Source organism: Delphinapterus leucas, chromosome 2 (assembly GCF_059928025.1).
Source record: "Delphinapterus leucas isolate spDelLeu-1000000601 "Yukka" chromosome 2, BTC_Dleu_Yukka2, whole genome shotgun sequence".
Classification (NCBI taxonomy): Eukaryota; Metazoa; Chordata; class Mammalia; order Artiodactyla; family Monodontidae; genus Delphinapterus; species Delphinapterus leucas.
In genome coordinates, this window is record NC_143130.1 from 45252889 (window position 1) to 45269637 (window position 16749).

Sequence of the window (16749 nt, forward strand, 5' to 3'; positions counted from 1 at the left end):
GCATGTTCTAGGAATTTGGGGAAACACTGTGGGAGGGGGAGAACATGCCCCATGTCCCACTGTTGCCATCCTAACCCTGTAATAGATTTCAACAACAAAGCAAAACGAATAACTGATGAACATCTACAAGAAACAAGGTTTCCATTATAGGCAACTCCAACTCTTCACCACCACATCTCTGTGCAATTCTGATGAGCACTTTTACCAAGGGCTTGAAATATCTAACGATAAAATGATCCAATATACGGACTATCTGAGATTAATTAAGAACACTAATATATTGAAAGTTAAGACTGAAGATCCAAAAACCCTGAATGGCTAACAGGGTGTATCAAGGAAGTGCATGAGAGACCAAATGTACCAGGATGAAATTTAATATGGGTATAAATAAATCCTGCACTTCTACATCAAAACACCCAGAACTTATGTCAAAACACCCAAAGGAACAGAGAGAAGAGAGAAGAAACCTATCTTATTGGCATATGTAGAAAAACACCTATGACTTTGGTAACCAACAATCTCTCCTTCTGTCAACAAAATGAATTAAGGTTCTCAGGTCTAGGAAGGTAATAATCTGGCTCAATTTCCTGGCAGCTCTTAAGAGCCCAAACGAGAAAAGCGAACTGAGCCTCAGAGACTGTTAAGTGGGTTGAGATAAAACAGTTATTAAATGCTAGGTCAAGATGGCAGCTCAAGGGTGCAGGGCTTCTTTTGGGAGTGATGACAATGTTCTAAACTCACTGTGATGGAGAAGCAAGAAGAACTACAATTCTGCAGCCTGTGGAACAAAAATCACATTCACAGAAAGAGAGACAAGATGAAAAGGCAGAGTGCTATGTACCAGATGAAGGAACAAAATAAGACCCCAGAAAAACAACTAAATGAAGTGGAGATAGGCAACCTTCCAGAAAAAGAATTCAGAATAATGACAGTGAAGATGATCCAGGACCTTGGAAAAAGAATGGAGGCAAAGATTGAGAAGATTTGAGAAATGTTTAACAAAAACCTAGAAGAATTAAAGAACAAACAGAGATGAACAATACAATAACAAAATGAAAACTACACTAGAAGGTATCAACAGCAGAATAACTGAGGAAGAAGAACAAATAAGTGACCTGGAAGACAGAATGGTGGAGTTCACTGCTGCGGAACAGAATAAAGAAAAAAGAATGAAAAGAAATGAAGACAGCCTAAGAGACCTCTAGGACAACATTAAATGCAACAACATTTGCATTATAGGGGTCCCAGAAGGAGAAGAGAGAAAGGACCAGAGAAAATATTTGAAGAGATTATAGTCGAAAACTTCCCTAACATGGGAAAGGAAATAGCCACCCAACACCAGGAAGCACAGAGAGTCCCAGGCAGGAGAAACACAAGGAGAAACACATGGAGACCACACAGTAATCAAATTGGCAAAAATTAAAGACAAAGAAAAATTATTAAAAGCAGCAAGGGAAAAATGACAAATAACATACAAGGGAACTCCCATAAGGTTAAGAGCTGATTTCTCAGCAGAAACTCTACAAGCCAGAAGGGAGTGGCATGACATATTTAAAGTGATGAAAGGGAAGAACCTGCAACAAAGGTTACTCTACCCGACAAGGATCTCATTTAGATTTGATGCAGAAATCAAAAGCTTTACAGACAAGCAAAAGCTAGGAGAATTCAGCACCACCAAACCAGCTTTACAACAAACGCTAAAGGAAATTCTCTAAGTGGGAAACACAAGAGAAGAAAAGGACCTACAAAAACAAACCCAAAACAATTAAGAAAATGGTCATAGGAACATACATATTGATAATTACCTTAAAAGTGAATGGATTAAATGCTCCAACCAAAAGACACAGGCTTGCTGAATGGATACAAAAACAAGACCCATATATATGCTGTCTACAAGAGACCCACTTCAGACCTAGGGACACATTCAGACTGAAAGTAAGGGGATGGAAAAAGATATTCCATGCAAATGGAAATCAAAAGAAAGCTGCAGTAGCAATACTCATATCAGATAAAATAGATTTTAAAATAAAGAATGTTACAAGAGACAAGGAAAGACACTACATAATGATCAAGGGATCAATCCCAGAAGAAGATACAGCAATTACAAATATATATGCACCCAACACAGGAGCACCTCGATACATAAGGCAACTGCTAACAGCTATAAAAGAGGAAATCGACAGTAACACAATAATAGTGGGGGACTTTAACACCTCATTTACACCAACGGACAGATAATCCAAAATGAAAATGAATAAGGAAACAGAAGCGTTAAAGGACACAAGAGACCAGACAGATTTAATTGATATTTACAGGACATTCCATCCAAAAACAGCAGATTACACTTTCTTCTCAAGTGCACATGGAACATTCTCCAGGACAGATCACATTATGGGTCACAAATCAAGCCTCAGTAAATTTTAAAAAACTGAAATCATATCAAGCATCTTTTCTGACCGCAACGCTATGAAATTAGAAATGAATTACAGGGAAAGAAACGTAAAAAACACAAACACATGGAGGCTAAACAATACGTTACTAAATAACCAAGAGATCACTGAAGAAATCAAAGAGGAAATCAAAAAATACCTAGAGACAAATGACAATGAAAACACGATGATCCAAAACCTATGGGATGCAGCAAAAGCAGTTCTAAGAGGGAAGTTTATAGCTATACAAGCCTACCTTAAGAAACAAGAAAAATCTCACATAAGCAATCTAACCTTACACCTAAAGGAACTAGAGAAAGAAGAACAAACAAAACCCAAAGTTAGCAGAAGCAAAGAAATCATAAAGATCAGAGCAGAAATAAATGAAATAGAAACAAAAACAATAGCAAAGATCAATAAAACCAAAAGCTGGTTCTTTGAGAAGATAAACAAAATTGATAAACCATTAGCCAGACTCATCAAGAAAAAGAGGGAGAGGACTCATATCAATAAAATTAGAAATGAAAACGGAGAAGTTAAAATAGACACTACAGAAATACAAAGCATCCTAAGAGACTACTACAAGCAACTCTGTGCCAATAAAATGGACAACCTGGAAGAAATGGACAAATTCTTAGAAAGGTATAACCTTCCAAGAGTGAACCAGGATGAAATAGAAAATATGAAGAGACCAATCACAAGTAATGAAATTGAAACTGTGGTTAAAAATCTTCCAACAAACAAAAGTCCAGGACCAGATGGCTTTACAGGTGAATTCTATCAAACATTTAGAGAAGAGCTAACACCCATCTTTCTCAAACTCTTCCAAAAAACTGTGAAGGAAGGAATATTCCCAAACTCATTCTATGAGGCCACCATCACCCTGATACCAAAACCTGACAAAGATACTACAAAAAATGAAAATTACAGACCAGTAACACTGATGAATACAGATGCAAAAATCCTCAACAAAATACTACCAAACAGAATCCAACAACCCACTGAGAGGATCATAAACCATAATCAAGTGGGATTTATCCCAGAGACGCAACGATTCTTCAATATATGCAAATCAATGTGATACACCATATTAACAAATTGAAGAATAAAGACCATGATCATCTCAATAGATGCAGAAAAAGCTTTTGACAAAATTCAATGCCCATTTATGATAAAAACTCTCCAGAAAGTGTGCATAGAGGGAACCTGCCTCAACATAATAAAGACGATATACGACAAACCCATAGCAAATGTCATTCTCAATGGTGATAAGCTGAAAGCATTTCTTCTAAGATCAGAGGTGAGACAAGGATGTCCACTCTCACCGCTATTATTCAACATCGTTTTGAAGTCCTAGCCACGGCAATCAGAGAAGAAAAAGAAATAAAAGGAATACAAATTGGAAAAGAAGAAGTAAAACTGTCACTGTTTGCAGATGACATGATACTATACATAGAGAATCCTAAAGACGCCACCAGAAAACTACTAGAGCTAATCAATGAATTTGGTAAAGTCACAGGATACAAAATTAATGCACAGAAATCTCTTGCATTCCTATACACTAATGATGGAAACTCTGAAAGAGAAATTAAGGAAACATTCCTATTTACCACTGCAACAAAAAGAATAAAATACCTAGGAATAAACCTACCCAGGGAGAAAAAAGACTGGTATGCAGAAAACTATAAAACACTGATGAAAGAAATTAAAGATGATACCAACAGATGGAGAGATATACCATGTTCTTGGATTGAAAGAATCAATATTTCGAAAATGACTATACTACCCAAAGCAATCTACAGATTCAATGCAATCCCTATCAAATTACCAATGGCATTTTTTACAGAACTAGAACAAAAAATCTTAAAATTTGTATGGAGACACAAAAGACCCCGAATAGCCAAAGCAGTCTTGAGGGAAAAAAATGGAGCCTGAGGAATACTACAAAGCTATAGTAATCAAGACAATATGGTACTGGCACAAAAACAGAAACACAGATCAATGGAACAAGATAGAAAGCCCAGAGATAAACCCATGCACCTATGGTCAACTAATCTATGACAAAGGAGGCAAGGATATACAATGGAGAAAAGACAGTCTCTTCAATAAGTGGTGCTGGGAAAACTGGACAGCTACATGTAAAAGAATGAAATTAGAACACTACCTAACACCATACACAAAAATAAACGTAAAATGGATTAGAGACCTAAATGTAAGACTGGACACTATAAAACTTTTAGAGGAAAGCATAGGAAGAACACTCTTTGACATACATCACAGCAAGGTCTTTTTTGATCCATCTCCTACAGTAATGGAAATAAAAACAAAAATAACAAATGGGACCTAATGAAACTTCAAAGCTTTTGCACAGCAAAGGAAACCATAAACAAGACGAAAAGACAACCCTCAGAATGGGAGAAAATATTTGCAAATGAATCAACGGACAAAGGATTCATCTCCAAAATATGTAAACAGCTCATGCAGCTCAATATTAAAAAAACAAACAACCCAATACAAAAATGGGAAGAAGACCTAAATAGACATTTCTCCAAAGAAGACATACAGATGGCCAAGAAGCACATGAAAAGCTGCTCAATCTCACTAATTATTAGAGAAATGCCAATCAAAACTACAATGAGGTATCACCTCACACCAGTTGGAATGAGCATCATCAGAAAATCTACAAACAACAAATGCTGGGGAGGGTGTGGAGAAAACGGAACCCTCTTGCACTGTTGGTGGGAATGTAAATTCATACAGCCACTATGGAGAACAGTATGGAAGGAGGTTCCTTAAAAAACTAAAAATAGAATTACCATACGACCCAGCAATCCCACTACTGAGCATATACCCAGAGAAAACCGTAATTCAAGAAAACACACGCACCCCAATGTTCACTGAAGCACTATTTACAATAGCCAGGTCATGGAAGCAACCTAAATGCCCATCGACAGATGAATGGATAAAGAAGATGTGGTACATATATACAATGGAATATTACTCAGCCATAAAAAGGAACGAAATTGGGTCGCTTGTAGAGACGTGGATGGATCTAGAGACTGTCATACAGAGTGAAGTAAGTCAGAAAGAGAAAAACAAATATTGTATATTAACGCATATGTGTGGAACCTAGGAAAATGGGACAGATGAACCGGTCTGCAGGGCAGAAGTTGAGACACAGATGTAGGGAACAAACGTATGGACACCAAGGGGGGATAGCGGCGGCGGGGTGGGGGTGGTGGTGGGATGAACTGGGTGATTGGGATTGACATGTATACACTGATGTGTATAAAATTGATGACTAATAAGAACCTGCTGTATAAAAATTAAATTAAATTTAAAAATCAGTAAATAAAATAAATAAAATCACTGTGATGACTGTTACACAACTCTGTGAATATAGTAAAAGCCACCAACTTGTACATTTTAAAAGAGTGAATTACATGGTATATGAATTACATCTCAATAAAGCTGCTTAAAAGAGAGCTGAGAATCAAACCCAGGTCCATATCCTTTCCATCTTATTGAAGAGCTCTCTCTTTTTTCTAATCTATTATTTTAAAAAGCAAATCTGAGGTTCTGTCATTTTCTGACTATACACCTCCTTTTTTGGCTTAACCCATTCCCCATTCCTTCCTCAAAGTTCAGAAAGCAGGATAAAGAACATTAAGTCCTGTCAAGTAGCACAACAAAACCCAATGAAGTCATGGAAACTATGGCTCAAGTCTTCCCACACGTTGTTTATCCAGTGTTCACTTTGCTCCAAACAAAAAAGGAATCGCATTTACCTGCTTGCATTTCCAACAGTATGACACCGTCCACATTCCACAATAACATTATCCAACACACAACTTCAACGTAAGACACTCTGCCTGACGGCATCAGTCCATACCACTCCCCAACTCCACCTCTCTGTCCTCATTACAGAATCAGGGTTACTTCTATCCAAGTCTCACACTTTTACATATTAGAATGCTACTTCTGTGCCCACTAATTAACTAAAGCTCACACATTCATTTAACATATAATTACAGGGCTCCTATTACCTGCTAGGGGACTTACCAGGTATCGTGGAGACAATGCTGAGTCCTCTGAAGGCTTAATCTGTGCTCTCAGAGGGCTTAGAGTCTAGCGAGGGACAAAATCAAGTAATCACATAAACAGAGAAGTGCAACAATATTGCAAAGATGAGGTACATGATATTATGAAAACAAACAATAAGGAGATTTTACCTCTTTGGAGAAAGTAAAGAAAAAGCTTCCTTCAGAAATGAATTTTTGGGATGAGAGTTAAGAAACAAATAACAAAGAGAAGAATCTTTCAGGTACACAGACCCTAGCAAAAGAGTAAATATGATGGATTAAAAGAAATCAAACATGAGTAGAGCAGAGAGAACAGGGGGGAATATGGTGTGAAATGAGGCTGGAAAAGAGTGTAGGGGCCAGACCATTTGGGGCCTACTGTCAACTATTTCGGTCTTTATTTTAAAAGTAAGGGTCATGATTAGATTTTTATTTTAAAAGGCTCACTTGTTCATGTAATGGACAACAGAGTGAAAGAAGGCAGGATGTCGATAGAGAGCTTCCAGCTAGAAAGCTGTGGCAGTAATTCAGGTAAGAAGGAACAGCTAGGGCTAGGGTGAGAGTGATAAAGATGGAAAGAAGGCGGTAGATGACAGACATCTGGATAGTAAGCACAACAAGATCTGTTGATAATGTAATAAAAATAGGGAGTAAGAAAAAGGGAGTATCAAGGATGATTTCTAGATTTCTGCCTCCCATGACATAGACTGACAGTGATGCCATTTATTGAGAGTGGAAAAGAGAGAATCATGAATTCATGTGGGCCTGTCTTTTTCCCCAGCAAGACTTTCGATTCTATGATAGTTACACAGTGGATCCCTAAATGCTAATTAACTGATTAATGGTATACGCTGGCAACAGCCCTACCTAAGTGATTTCCCCTTTTGAGTCAATATTCTGAAAAATTCTAGCTGAGCAACAGAAAAGAGTTTTCATGAAAACTACTTTAAAACTGAGCTAAAGTCAAATGGCTATCACACTTTCCAGTTTAAAAGGTACACCTCACAAAAGCACACTCCAAAATACTAAGCATATTCCCCTAAAACACCAGAGAGCTGTAAAGTGTCGTATGCTAGACGGAGTTCTGCTGCCAGCACTCGCTTTCTTTCCCAGAAACCTTCTTCTCTCCTGCACTAAATAATCAAGCTACAATGGCATTCTCTAATAAAATTATAAAGCACTATTTTAGTTGCATGTTTAAATGTCCTTTTTATTTCCTACACGTATTGCTAGGATACACTTAAACTTTTGAGTCCCGTTTCTAGGAATGACATTATCAGAGCTAAATGGAAATGTTGATAATAAAGATCCAGTTTCTTTTCTCTTGTAGAGAAGGAAAATGAGACCCTAAGAGGTAACTTGTTCAGAGGTAGAACTGGATGGGACTCAAACCCTGACCACCCAATCCCCTCACACTACCAAGGCAAGTTTGTCCAACATAAAATATTACTTTTACTTAATTGGCCCCCTCTGAAAATTTCTAGTGATTACAGCAGCTGACTGAAGGATTAGAAATACAAAGTTCAATGAATTGCAGCTCATCTTCAAGCCCCAATACAGCCCATGTAGGGCACTGATAGCAGCATCCACACTGATAAGAGTAGAATGAGGTAGGAGAAGAAAGCAACAGACTCAAAATCTATTATTGCTATGGCTACACTTCCTATCTCATCTACAACCAAAAGGGGCACAAAGCTGCTCTAACTTCCCCCAAAAACAAAGCAAGCAAAAAGAGGAAAAGAAATTCAAATCAACTTCCGCTCATTAGTTTTAAAGTTACTGGTAGCAAAGGGAAAGATCTGAGGAGAATAATTTTTAACTATGAGTTACTGGACTCTGAATGTACCAAATTACTATCTGGAACCATTTAGGACAGATATCAGAGTATATGATAATAACAGCTAATAACTGTAACTTGAGCTTATGACATACCAAGCTCTGTTATAAGGGTTTTAAAATAAGAAATAATTTAATCCTAACAATAACCACTTTATCTTAGCTTTACAAAAGAGGCAATGGAGCAACAGAGGTTGAACACACTGTCCAAGGTCACGCAACTAGTAAGTGGACAGCTAGTAAGGAACAGAGAAAGGTTTAGGGCCCAGGCATTCTGGCTCTAGAATTTATGCTCTTATTTACCGTGCAGTACTGCCTCTCACAGTATACACTGTGAAACCCAAATATTTACGCCGTCATATATTTATACAATGTTTAATGATACGATGGATTTTAAGTTAAATTCTCTTCATTGGAGCCCAGCGCTCTAGGAAGGGCTGGGCAAAGTGGGGAGGAAGAAAAGGCATGTTTACCTGGCCAGACAACCTAGGCAACTTACTACCCCCAGGCAGCCCTCACATCCAACAAACATTTTTCCCATTTTTCCCATTCCCTCAGTTTCAACTATCACGTATATTCAGATTGCTCTTGACATTGACTCTCTAGCTCCAACTTCTTTCCTAAAGCTCCATACCCTCCTAATTGCCAACTGCCTGCTAGACATCCTATTCTCCATGGATGCTCTGTACCAAACCCATCTCCTATATCCTCATTCTCTGTCCTTCATCCTCATTAATGGTCTCACCTCAAGCTCTCATGCAATGATTTCCTTCTCCTTTACTCCCTACATTGTATCTCAACAAACTCTACTATTTTACCTCTACAATGTCTCTTTATCTGTTCCTACTACCCAAGTCCTCATCCTCTCTCTTGGACTATATAGCTTCCCTACTGTTCTCCCTGCCACTAACCATAACCTCCACATTATCACAAGGCTCAACTTCCCCACAGTTTGATTATGATTTGTGTGTCGATTCTCTGATCAAATCCTCCCTCCCAAGGATCCCTTGCTTTCTTCACAATAAGGTCAAACTCCCTAGCCCCAAATTATTATCAATATCTTTATAACCTGCTGCCATTACAACTCTAGCAATACCAGGCTGCTCTCAACAACCACAGCACTTCTACAACTAAGTAAAATACATAGAAAGAAAAACTTCAGGTACAGTGCCATTACAATGAGATAACTATAAATAATCTTTGGCTCTCTCTGTCCCTGCCTGAACTTTATTAATTTAATTATAAACCGGCTTTTTTCACAGTTGATAAAATCTTTCAACTCAGTTCAGTCTATAAGTAAGTACTATAATAAAGGTAAATCATAGTACTATGGTAGCCCAAAGGAAGATGTAATTAAATGAATTTTTATCAGAGCACACTTCTATATAAACTACCTCCATAATATGACAAGCAGATAGGAAAAGAGAATTTAATGACATTTCAGGACACAGACTATCTTAAATAACAAATTTTCTGCATCAATGATCATTAAAAATCCTAAGATATATCAGTTTACTTTTCTGTCTCCAAAATTAGAGTACATCAATCAGTTTTCTCTAGGCTGACTCTCAGGGGTGTCATCATAAACTATAACTTCCACTGTGAGCTCTAGAAATGCAGGTTTAGAGACAAGTGCCTTTCAGTGGTAAAGTGCCAAGTTGTTTTCTTTGGTGTTTTAAGGGGCCTCAAAAACAAGGCCCACAAACTATGCTGAGCATTCATTAAAACTATCCAACGTCTTTAAAAAATGTAAATAACCTCAAAAGAGGCTCATTCCAAAGAACTATTTTGATCAGATAACTGCCCAGTACTTATCGGAGATCAGAGGATAAGGGTTTTTTGGTTGAGTAAGCATATGGAGGGCGAGGGAAAAGACGGGAAGAGTTCATTTAAAGTCTCAAATACTCTAAGAGAAGACGACATTAAATGGGAAAACGGTATGTGCGACGCTGTGCAAATTCTCTCTACCTTCATTTCCTCAGCTGTGAAACAGTTTTCCAAACAGCTGATGATTGTACCATATGAAGAGTTAACTATTCTGTGGTAACAAAATACCCCAGGGCAAAGGGGCTGGGAGAGAAAGCCTCAGGTAAGAGGTCCAAAATGGAAAGCAGAAGGCCACCCAGAACAAAATCCACTCACCAGGAAGTGCTGCTGGAATCCTGGTGTTAACCTCAGTAAATTTAACTGAATTGTAATACCTTTCCCACAAAGCCTACATGGCCATGTCTTCTGAAAAAGATAAAAACTGATTCTGTATTTCCCCTCAGACATCCTGAAAGGGTAGTGTTTTGTCTGTTGGTACTTCACTCAACCACTAACAGCTTCTCTTTCCAATTTTTCTGAACACGTGAAAAGCAAAAATATCAATGCAAAATGAAGATTTTACTCTAAACAACTTCCTACTCCCATGTGGATTTCTTCCGCAATCAAGTCAAAGGTTCACTGGCACTAGAATAAAAGGGATAAAAATAATTTCCTTTAGGATTCTTTATTTCCTTTAGGATTTAGGATTTTTTTATTTCCTTTAGGATTTCTTTTCCACACCTCTAAAACCACCTTTTACCATTTTTCACTCTGATTCACTGGTCCAAATATGTTAAGATAATCCCTGGAGGCTGCCACCTTCCGTTGTTTTCTGTTTTTAGTTGTTTGTTTTAATGAGCCTGAGGTAGCAGAAAGATGCTCCGCTCTAGCCTGAGTTCTATGTTCAGCTCAAACATAACATTCGTCAGGAATAAATACAATTCATATAGCAAGTAGTTGGCTCCAGTGGAAAGCCCTAAATCACTAAACAGAACAGTTTAATGATTAACAGAATGGGTTAATATAAAGACTCTAATTTTAACTGTCCAGAGTCCAGACACCCCTCCCCCCTTAGCACTCATTTATACCCCCAGGCCTTAGCGTGAATCACAAGAAAAAAATTTCTGCTGGCGTATGTCAGTGAGGGGGAAAAAAAATCTGGATTGCTGTACAAACGTATCAACCACCTTTCTGTTTCCAGACAGGATACTATGGCAACAACATAAGCAACAGATTAGAATAGTTACGCTATTTGGTAAAATGAGGGCGTCAATGGGACATTCTAGCTGTCAAGAAGGCCTTGACAGTCATAAATACCTCCTAAACGAGGAGGAAGAAAAATGAGGCTCCAGGATTACATATGTTCAATACAGACACACTCGCGTGTGCGTGCACACACGTGCACACACAGAAAGAGTACACTGCAATTGACGCTTCTTACCCATTAACTCCAATGCAAATGGTTTGGTGATTTGAGATTTAAGGGCACTTAAGAGAAGACAGAGGTTCTTTCAATACTCATCCTTATGGCAATGACTCCTGACCCTATCACCAGAAATTTATTTCATGTTTCCACTAACACAAAAAGTTAGAAATGCTGATGTACCACAGAAAAATCTTTGGTGAGTAGCTGATTCATTTTAGAGATGAAGAAACTGAGTGGTCTGCCTGGTAATCCACAGCTAGTTATTAGTTAATGCTAAATAAATTATAATTGCTGATGAAATCAATCCAAGGGATTTTCCTTGTTAAAAATCCTCACTCTCTTCTTTATCTTTCTATTCAGCTAACAGTACCAAAGTTAAAACTAAGGCTCTTGGAGCTGAAAGCACAGCACAGAAAGGGGAAGAGAAAAAAGTCTTAATTTGAGCAGGACGTAAGGAGACCATGTAACTTCTAATTCTGAGGGAGAATAATAAAAGGGAGACCACATGAGCCAAAAAAGAAAGAAAATAAGAAATATTTCATCCTCTCTTCTTTTCAAGCCTTTCCAACCATGAAAGAAAATACAGGTTAACTATTTTAAATGAAAGATGCTTACACTTTCTCCCTGATTTTCAGATTTATCACACTAGCTGAATGACACTGGGCAAATAATTTAACCCAAGATTGTAAAAAAGCAGGGGGGAGGTAGGGAAGATGGAGAGAGGGAATACATTTTTAATACTAAAATTTTTTAATTTAATATTTTAAATAATATAATTTTGATACTTCATGGAGCTTAATGAGTTACAAGGCTTGGCTCACAATAGATGCTCATCAAATATTAGCTCTTAATCTTTTCCCTTCCCATGAGAAATGCAAGAAAACAGGTCTGAATCCATCAGTAGACCAAAATATTGTTCCCAAAAACTATGCTATACAGAGTCCATATACCAACCACACAAAACTTAAAGTACTGCTGCGCCAAAACCAGGATGGTAGTGATGGGGAAAGAGAGGTTTTTCTTTATACTTCAGTAATTTCCAAGTTTCTGTAATAAACGTGTTTTACTTACAGTGTTAGAAGTAACTGTTTGGAAAAGGAAAAGAGAATGTTTTAAGAAGGGTTTCATCATTCTCATGTTAAAACTATTTTTAACAAATGTTCAAGTCAGCTTATACTATCCTAGGCTTATCCAACCCAAACTGTGTGTTAAAATAAGATTTCATGATCACCCTCAGAGGGAGAGGATAACAGCATCTTCTTAACTAAAGCCAAGCTGGCTAAAACTCTACTCACTGTTTACAAAGACCCTGTGGATGTCTTAATAGATAGAATCAGAATCAAGCAAAGCAAACTATGGTACAAGACCTCCCTACAATAAGGCCAAGACTCAAGACAAACCCCTTCCCTCCCTCCTCCCCTAACTTGGCCGGAAAATGAAGGCTTCTGTTCATTAGCACATCCAAGACTGAGAGGTAGTAATACAGCTTAAAAGAACTGTTAAGAATCTTTTCAACAAATGGCACTAAACAAGTGAATATCTACATGCAAAAAATAAAAGAAAAAAAGAACTTAAACCCTTAGCTCACACCACACACAAAAATTAACCCAAAAGTGGATCACAGACATAAAACATAAGAGCTGAAATTGTAAAACCTTTAGAAGTAGGAGAAAATCTTTGTGATCCTGGCTAAGGCAAAGATCTCTTAGATATGACATCAAAGGTACAATCCACAAAAGAACACATGACAAACTAGACTTATTCGGAATTAAAAACTTTTCCTTCTAAATATTTACATACGTGAAAAACATAACAACATAAAGACCTGAAAAGAAATGCTCAAACTTTCAAATGGCACCAGACTACTGAGCTTAGAGTTAAGTATGTTTCTTGCAGTTTCACTTGCTATCAAACTATTTCAGCCCCTTTAGTGAAATCCACTTGCATTGTTTAAACCACTCTAGAAGTTTTTTTTTTTCAATTTCCACCACACTAAGCCATCCCTAAACTTAATCCTCGGCTTCTGAATGGCCATCAATACTTTGCTAGAGGCTAGGAAAAGAGGTAAGTAACCTTCTTCAAATTGCAATATGACAAGAGTAACTGGATGACTGAGAAAGTACAGTTTTCCTAGGATAAATAAAAGCGTGTGAGAGCTTTGATGCACCACGGCATTGACATCTTTGTGGTGGTTTACTGCTTAGATGTCTCCTTTTCTCCTTTTTGGCACCTGACCGACCTTAAGGTAACTGAAAACTGGTTAATTAAAGTAAAGATTCACCTATGCAATACCAGATAGGACAATTTCTACTGATGAATACAGAAGAATTGCTCTTTTATCTCTATGACAACTGCCTGTTGAAGATTTTGCACCAGCTCTCTCCATGATACCAAAGTCAAGTCCCTCCTGGGTAGGATCCATGAGTTTACACTATAGTCAGTTACAATAAAAAGAAGCATTTCAGAACACATGAATAAGTTCCAGAAACAGAGAAATTTAAGAGTTTCACCTATAAAACAGAAATATGCCTAGTAAATACGGAGCTAAAGTTGAATAAACAAGTCTGTATGTAACCTGTAAGCTAGCTGAAAACCTGCTAGTTACAGTCAAAAGAAAAGGCAACAGGAGGGGATGACCAGGTGTCTGCATTGATAAAGGGCAGAGACATTTGGACTAGTTCTTCTGGATGCACAAACTGGTTCCGCCAAAGTAATTGCCAGCTATACAAAGGATGGGCACAGAACACCATAAACATGGATAGTTTTGTTGGGTGTTCTTTTTCCTTCACAGGGAATTCCCAAATGCTTGCTTAACTATTCAGTGACAGCCTGGTTTTAATGAACCCACTCCAGATCTGGTCTAACACAAAACACTCATGTGTTTACAAAGCTTAGCTAATAATATTGAAGGGATGATCAAGAAGTCCCCAGAATTGGTTTCAGACTAAAACGAAGACCAAGGAGCTTATGAACTGACTAGTCATAGCATTTCTAAGAGAGGTATAATCTCATTGTATTTTTTCCCCTATAAAACAAGAAACGGTAGGAAAACAAAAGCGCCCACTGATGACAAAGATGCAGCAAAATACTCCCTTACTCAGATGATACATATTAACTATAACGCAGTCAAAGCGTTTTAGATAAAATTTAACAATTTGTAATAAAAAAACTTGAAAATGTTCAGCAATTTTACTTTACCACAAGGAAATAATGATAAAATTGAAGGAAAACTTGCTTTGGAAAAAAAAATTTTTAATCTACTAACAATTAAATTTGATAACTCCAAGCAACAGAATTATGCTATCCCTTAAAATAATATTCAAGAAACTGTATTACATGGGAACACACTATTAAACGGTAAAAAGCAGAAAACTGTTTATATAATCTGATCAACTATGTATTTTTTAAACCATGTACAAGGAAGAAAAAGACTAGAAGAAAATCAAAATATTAACTATCTCTAGGTAATGGAATTATGGGTAATTATTTCCTTTATTATATATTTGCCAAATTCTATGTATCACTTATACAACTGGGAGGTAGCAGGGGGAGGAGAGAGCCCCACCACCAGCACCTTATAAAAATATGATGGCAAATGCTTTCAACCATAAGAAACAAAGTTGTTGGAAATCTTCCCAGAGCTCTCTCTCAGTAGTGTTCTGCTCTTTTAGAGTATCAAGATTCTGCATGATAGAGATCAGTCTGTGGCAAAACTGGCAGGATCATAGATCATTTTTTTTTCACCTTATAAGTAGCTTCATGAAGCCCAAATTTGCAAAGTGAATGAAAATCTAGTCGTATAATGAAGCTTACATACACCCAGGTATTTTTCAGACGACAAAGTAAAGTTTTTCCTGGTTTCTATACTGAAGTAAAACTGTGTTGACTCCTTCAAAACCTAGAGCTATCCTAGAACAGTAAAGGCATCAACAGTAATCTCTGTATCACTGGTAAGCTGCTACCGAATGATGCCGTGAGAGGAAAGTCAGTAGAATTCTCCCACATTTTACAAACCACTCCTACATAAAAAATGTTTCAGCTATCCTCAAACTGAATCAACTTTTTTTAAAGACTGACAGAGGCATGAACAGAGCTCAATGGGTTAGGAAAATAATGGGGAAAAAAGATAATCCAAAATAAGTATGTGTTAGCTTGCATTTTTTCCCCTCATGGAAGGAAAAATACATTTTTATAGCAGATAAAAAGTGGGCAAGATATTGCAGGCAAAATAAACTATAAAGTTAGGCTAAGTTAGAATGAGGTTAGAATGAGTTGAGACAGCTAAAAGAGAAAGCTGTTTTCTACTGTTCTTAGGTAAATTCATATATTCTACTGAAAAGGAAAAAAAATGTGAACTGATCTGGTATGTAACATTCAATACTCAAAAACACAGAATCCCAGAAACACAGTTGGAAAGAGCTCCTCATCTAAACTGTCTCCCAGGGGCCTCCCTGGTGGCTCAGTGGCTGGGCGTCCGCCTGCCAAGGCAGGGAACACGGGTTCGATCCCTGGTCCGGGAAGATCCCACATGGCATGGAGCAACTAGGCCCGTGTGCCATAACTACTGAAGCCCACAGGCTCCACAACAAGGGAGGCCACCGCAATGAGAAGGCCATGTAGAGCAGCGAAGACCCAACGCAGCCAAAAATGAATAAATAAATAAATTTTGAAAAAGAATCTCCCTGCCAATGCAGGGAACATGGGTTCAAGCCCTGATCCAGGGGGATCCCACATGCCATGGAGCAACTAAGCCCGTGAGTCACAACTACTGAGCCCATGAGCCACAACTACTGAGCCCTTGCACCACAACAACTGAAGCCCGTGCGTCTAGGGCCTGTGCGCCGCAACAAGAGAAGCCACCGCAATGAGAAGCCCGTGCACCACAACAAAGAGTAGCCCCCGCTCGCTGCAACTAGAGAAAGCCTGCACACAGCAACGAAGACCCAATGCAGCCAAAAATAAATAAATTTATAAAAAAATAAACTGCCTCACAATGAAATTCAGAAGTAATTAGTAAAAAAGTATTTCTATCAATTGAACTTTTGAAATCTTCAAGTGCTCAGCTATTTCAGTCATTATTTCTATCAGATGATGACAAAGAATCATAAAATCTTAGAGCTGGAAAAATTCTTAGAAATCGTCTGCTCCAGCTCATCAGCTGATCCAGATA

At 37.8% G+C, this 16749-nt stretch overlaps 1 protein-coding gene across 15 annotated transcripts in view; it reads right to left on the bottom strand.

Moving 5' to 3' along the window:
• Window positions 1-16749, bottom strand: part of AKAP13 (A-kinase anchoring protein 13) — a 342746-nt gene that overhangs the window by 276986 nt on the left and 49011 nt on the right. Inside the window, exon 1 of one of the 15 annotated variants that reach the window (XM_089906832.1) lies at window positions 6492-12972. The exons of the other annotated variants lie outside the window; for them this stretch is intronic. The gene's annotated coding sequence lies outside the window, so the exon portion shown is untranslated. Of the gene's footprint in view, window positions 1-6491; window positions 12973-16749 lie in introns of those variants that run through there. 15 annotated transcript variants of the gene reach the window in all.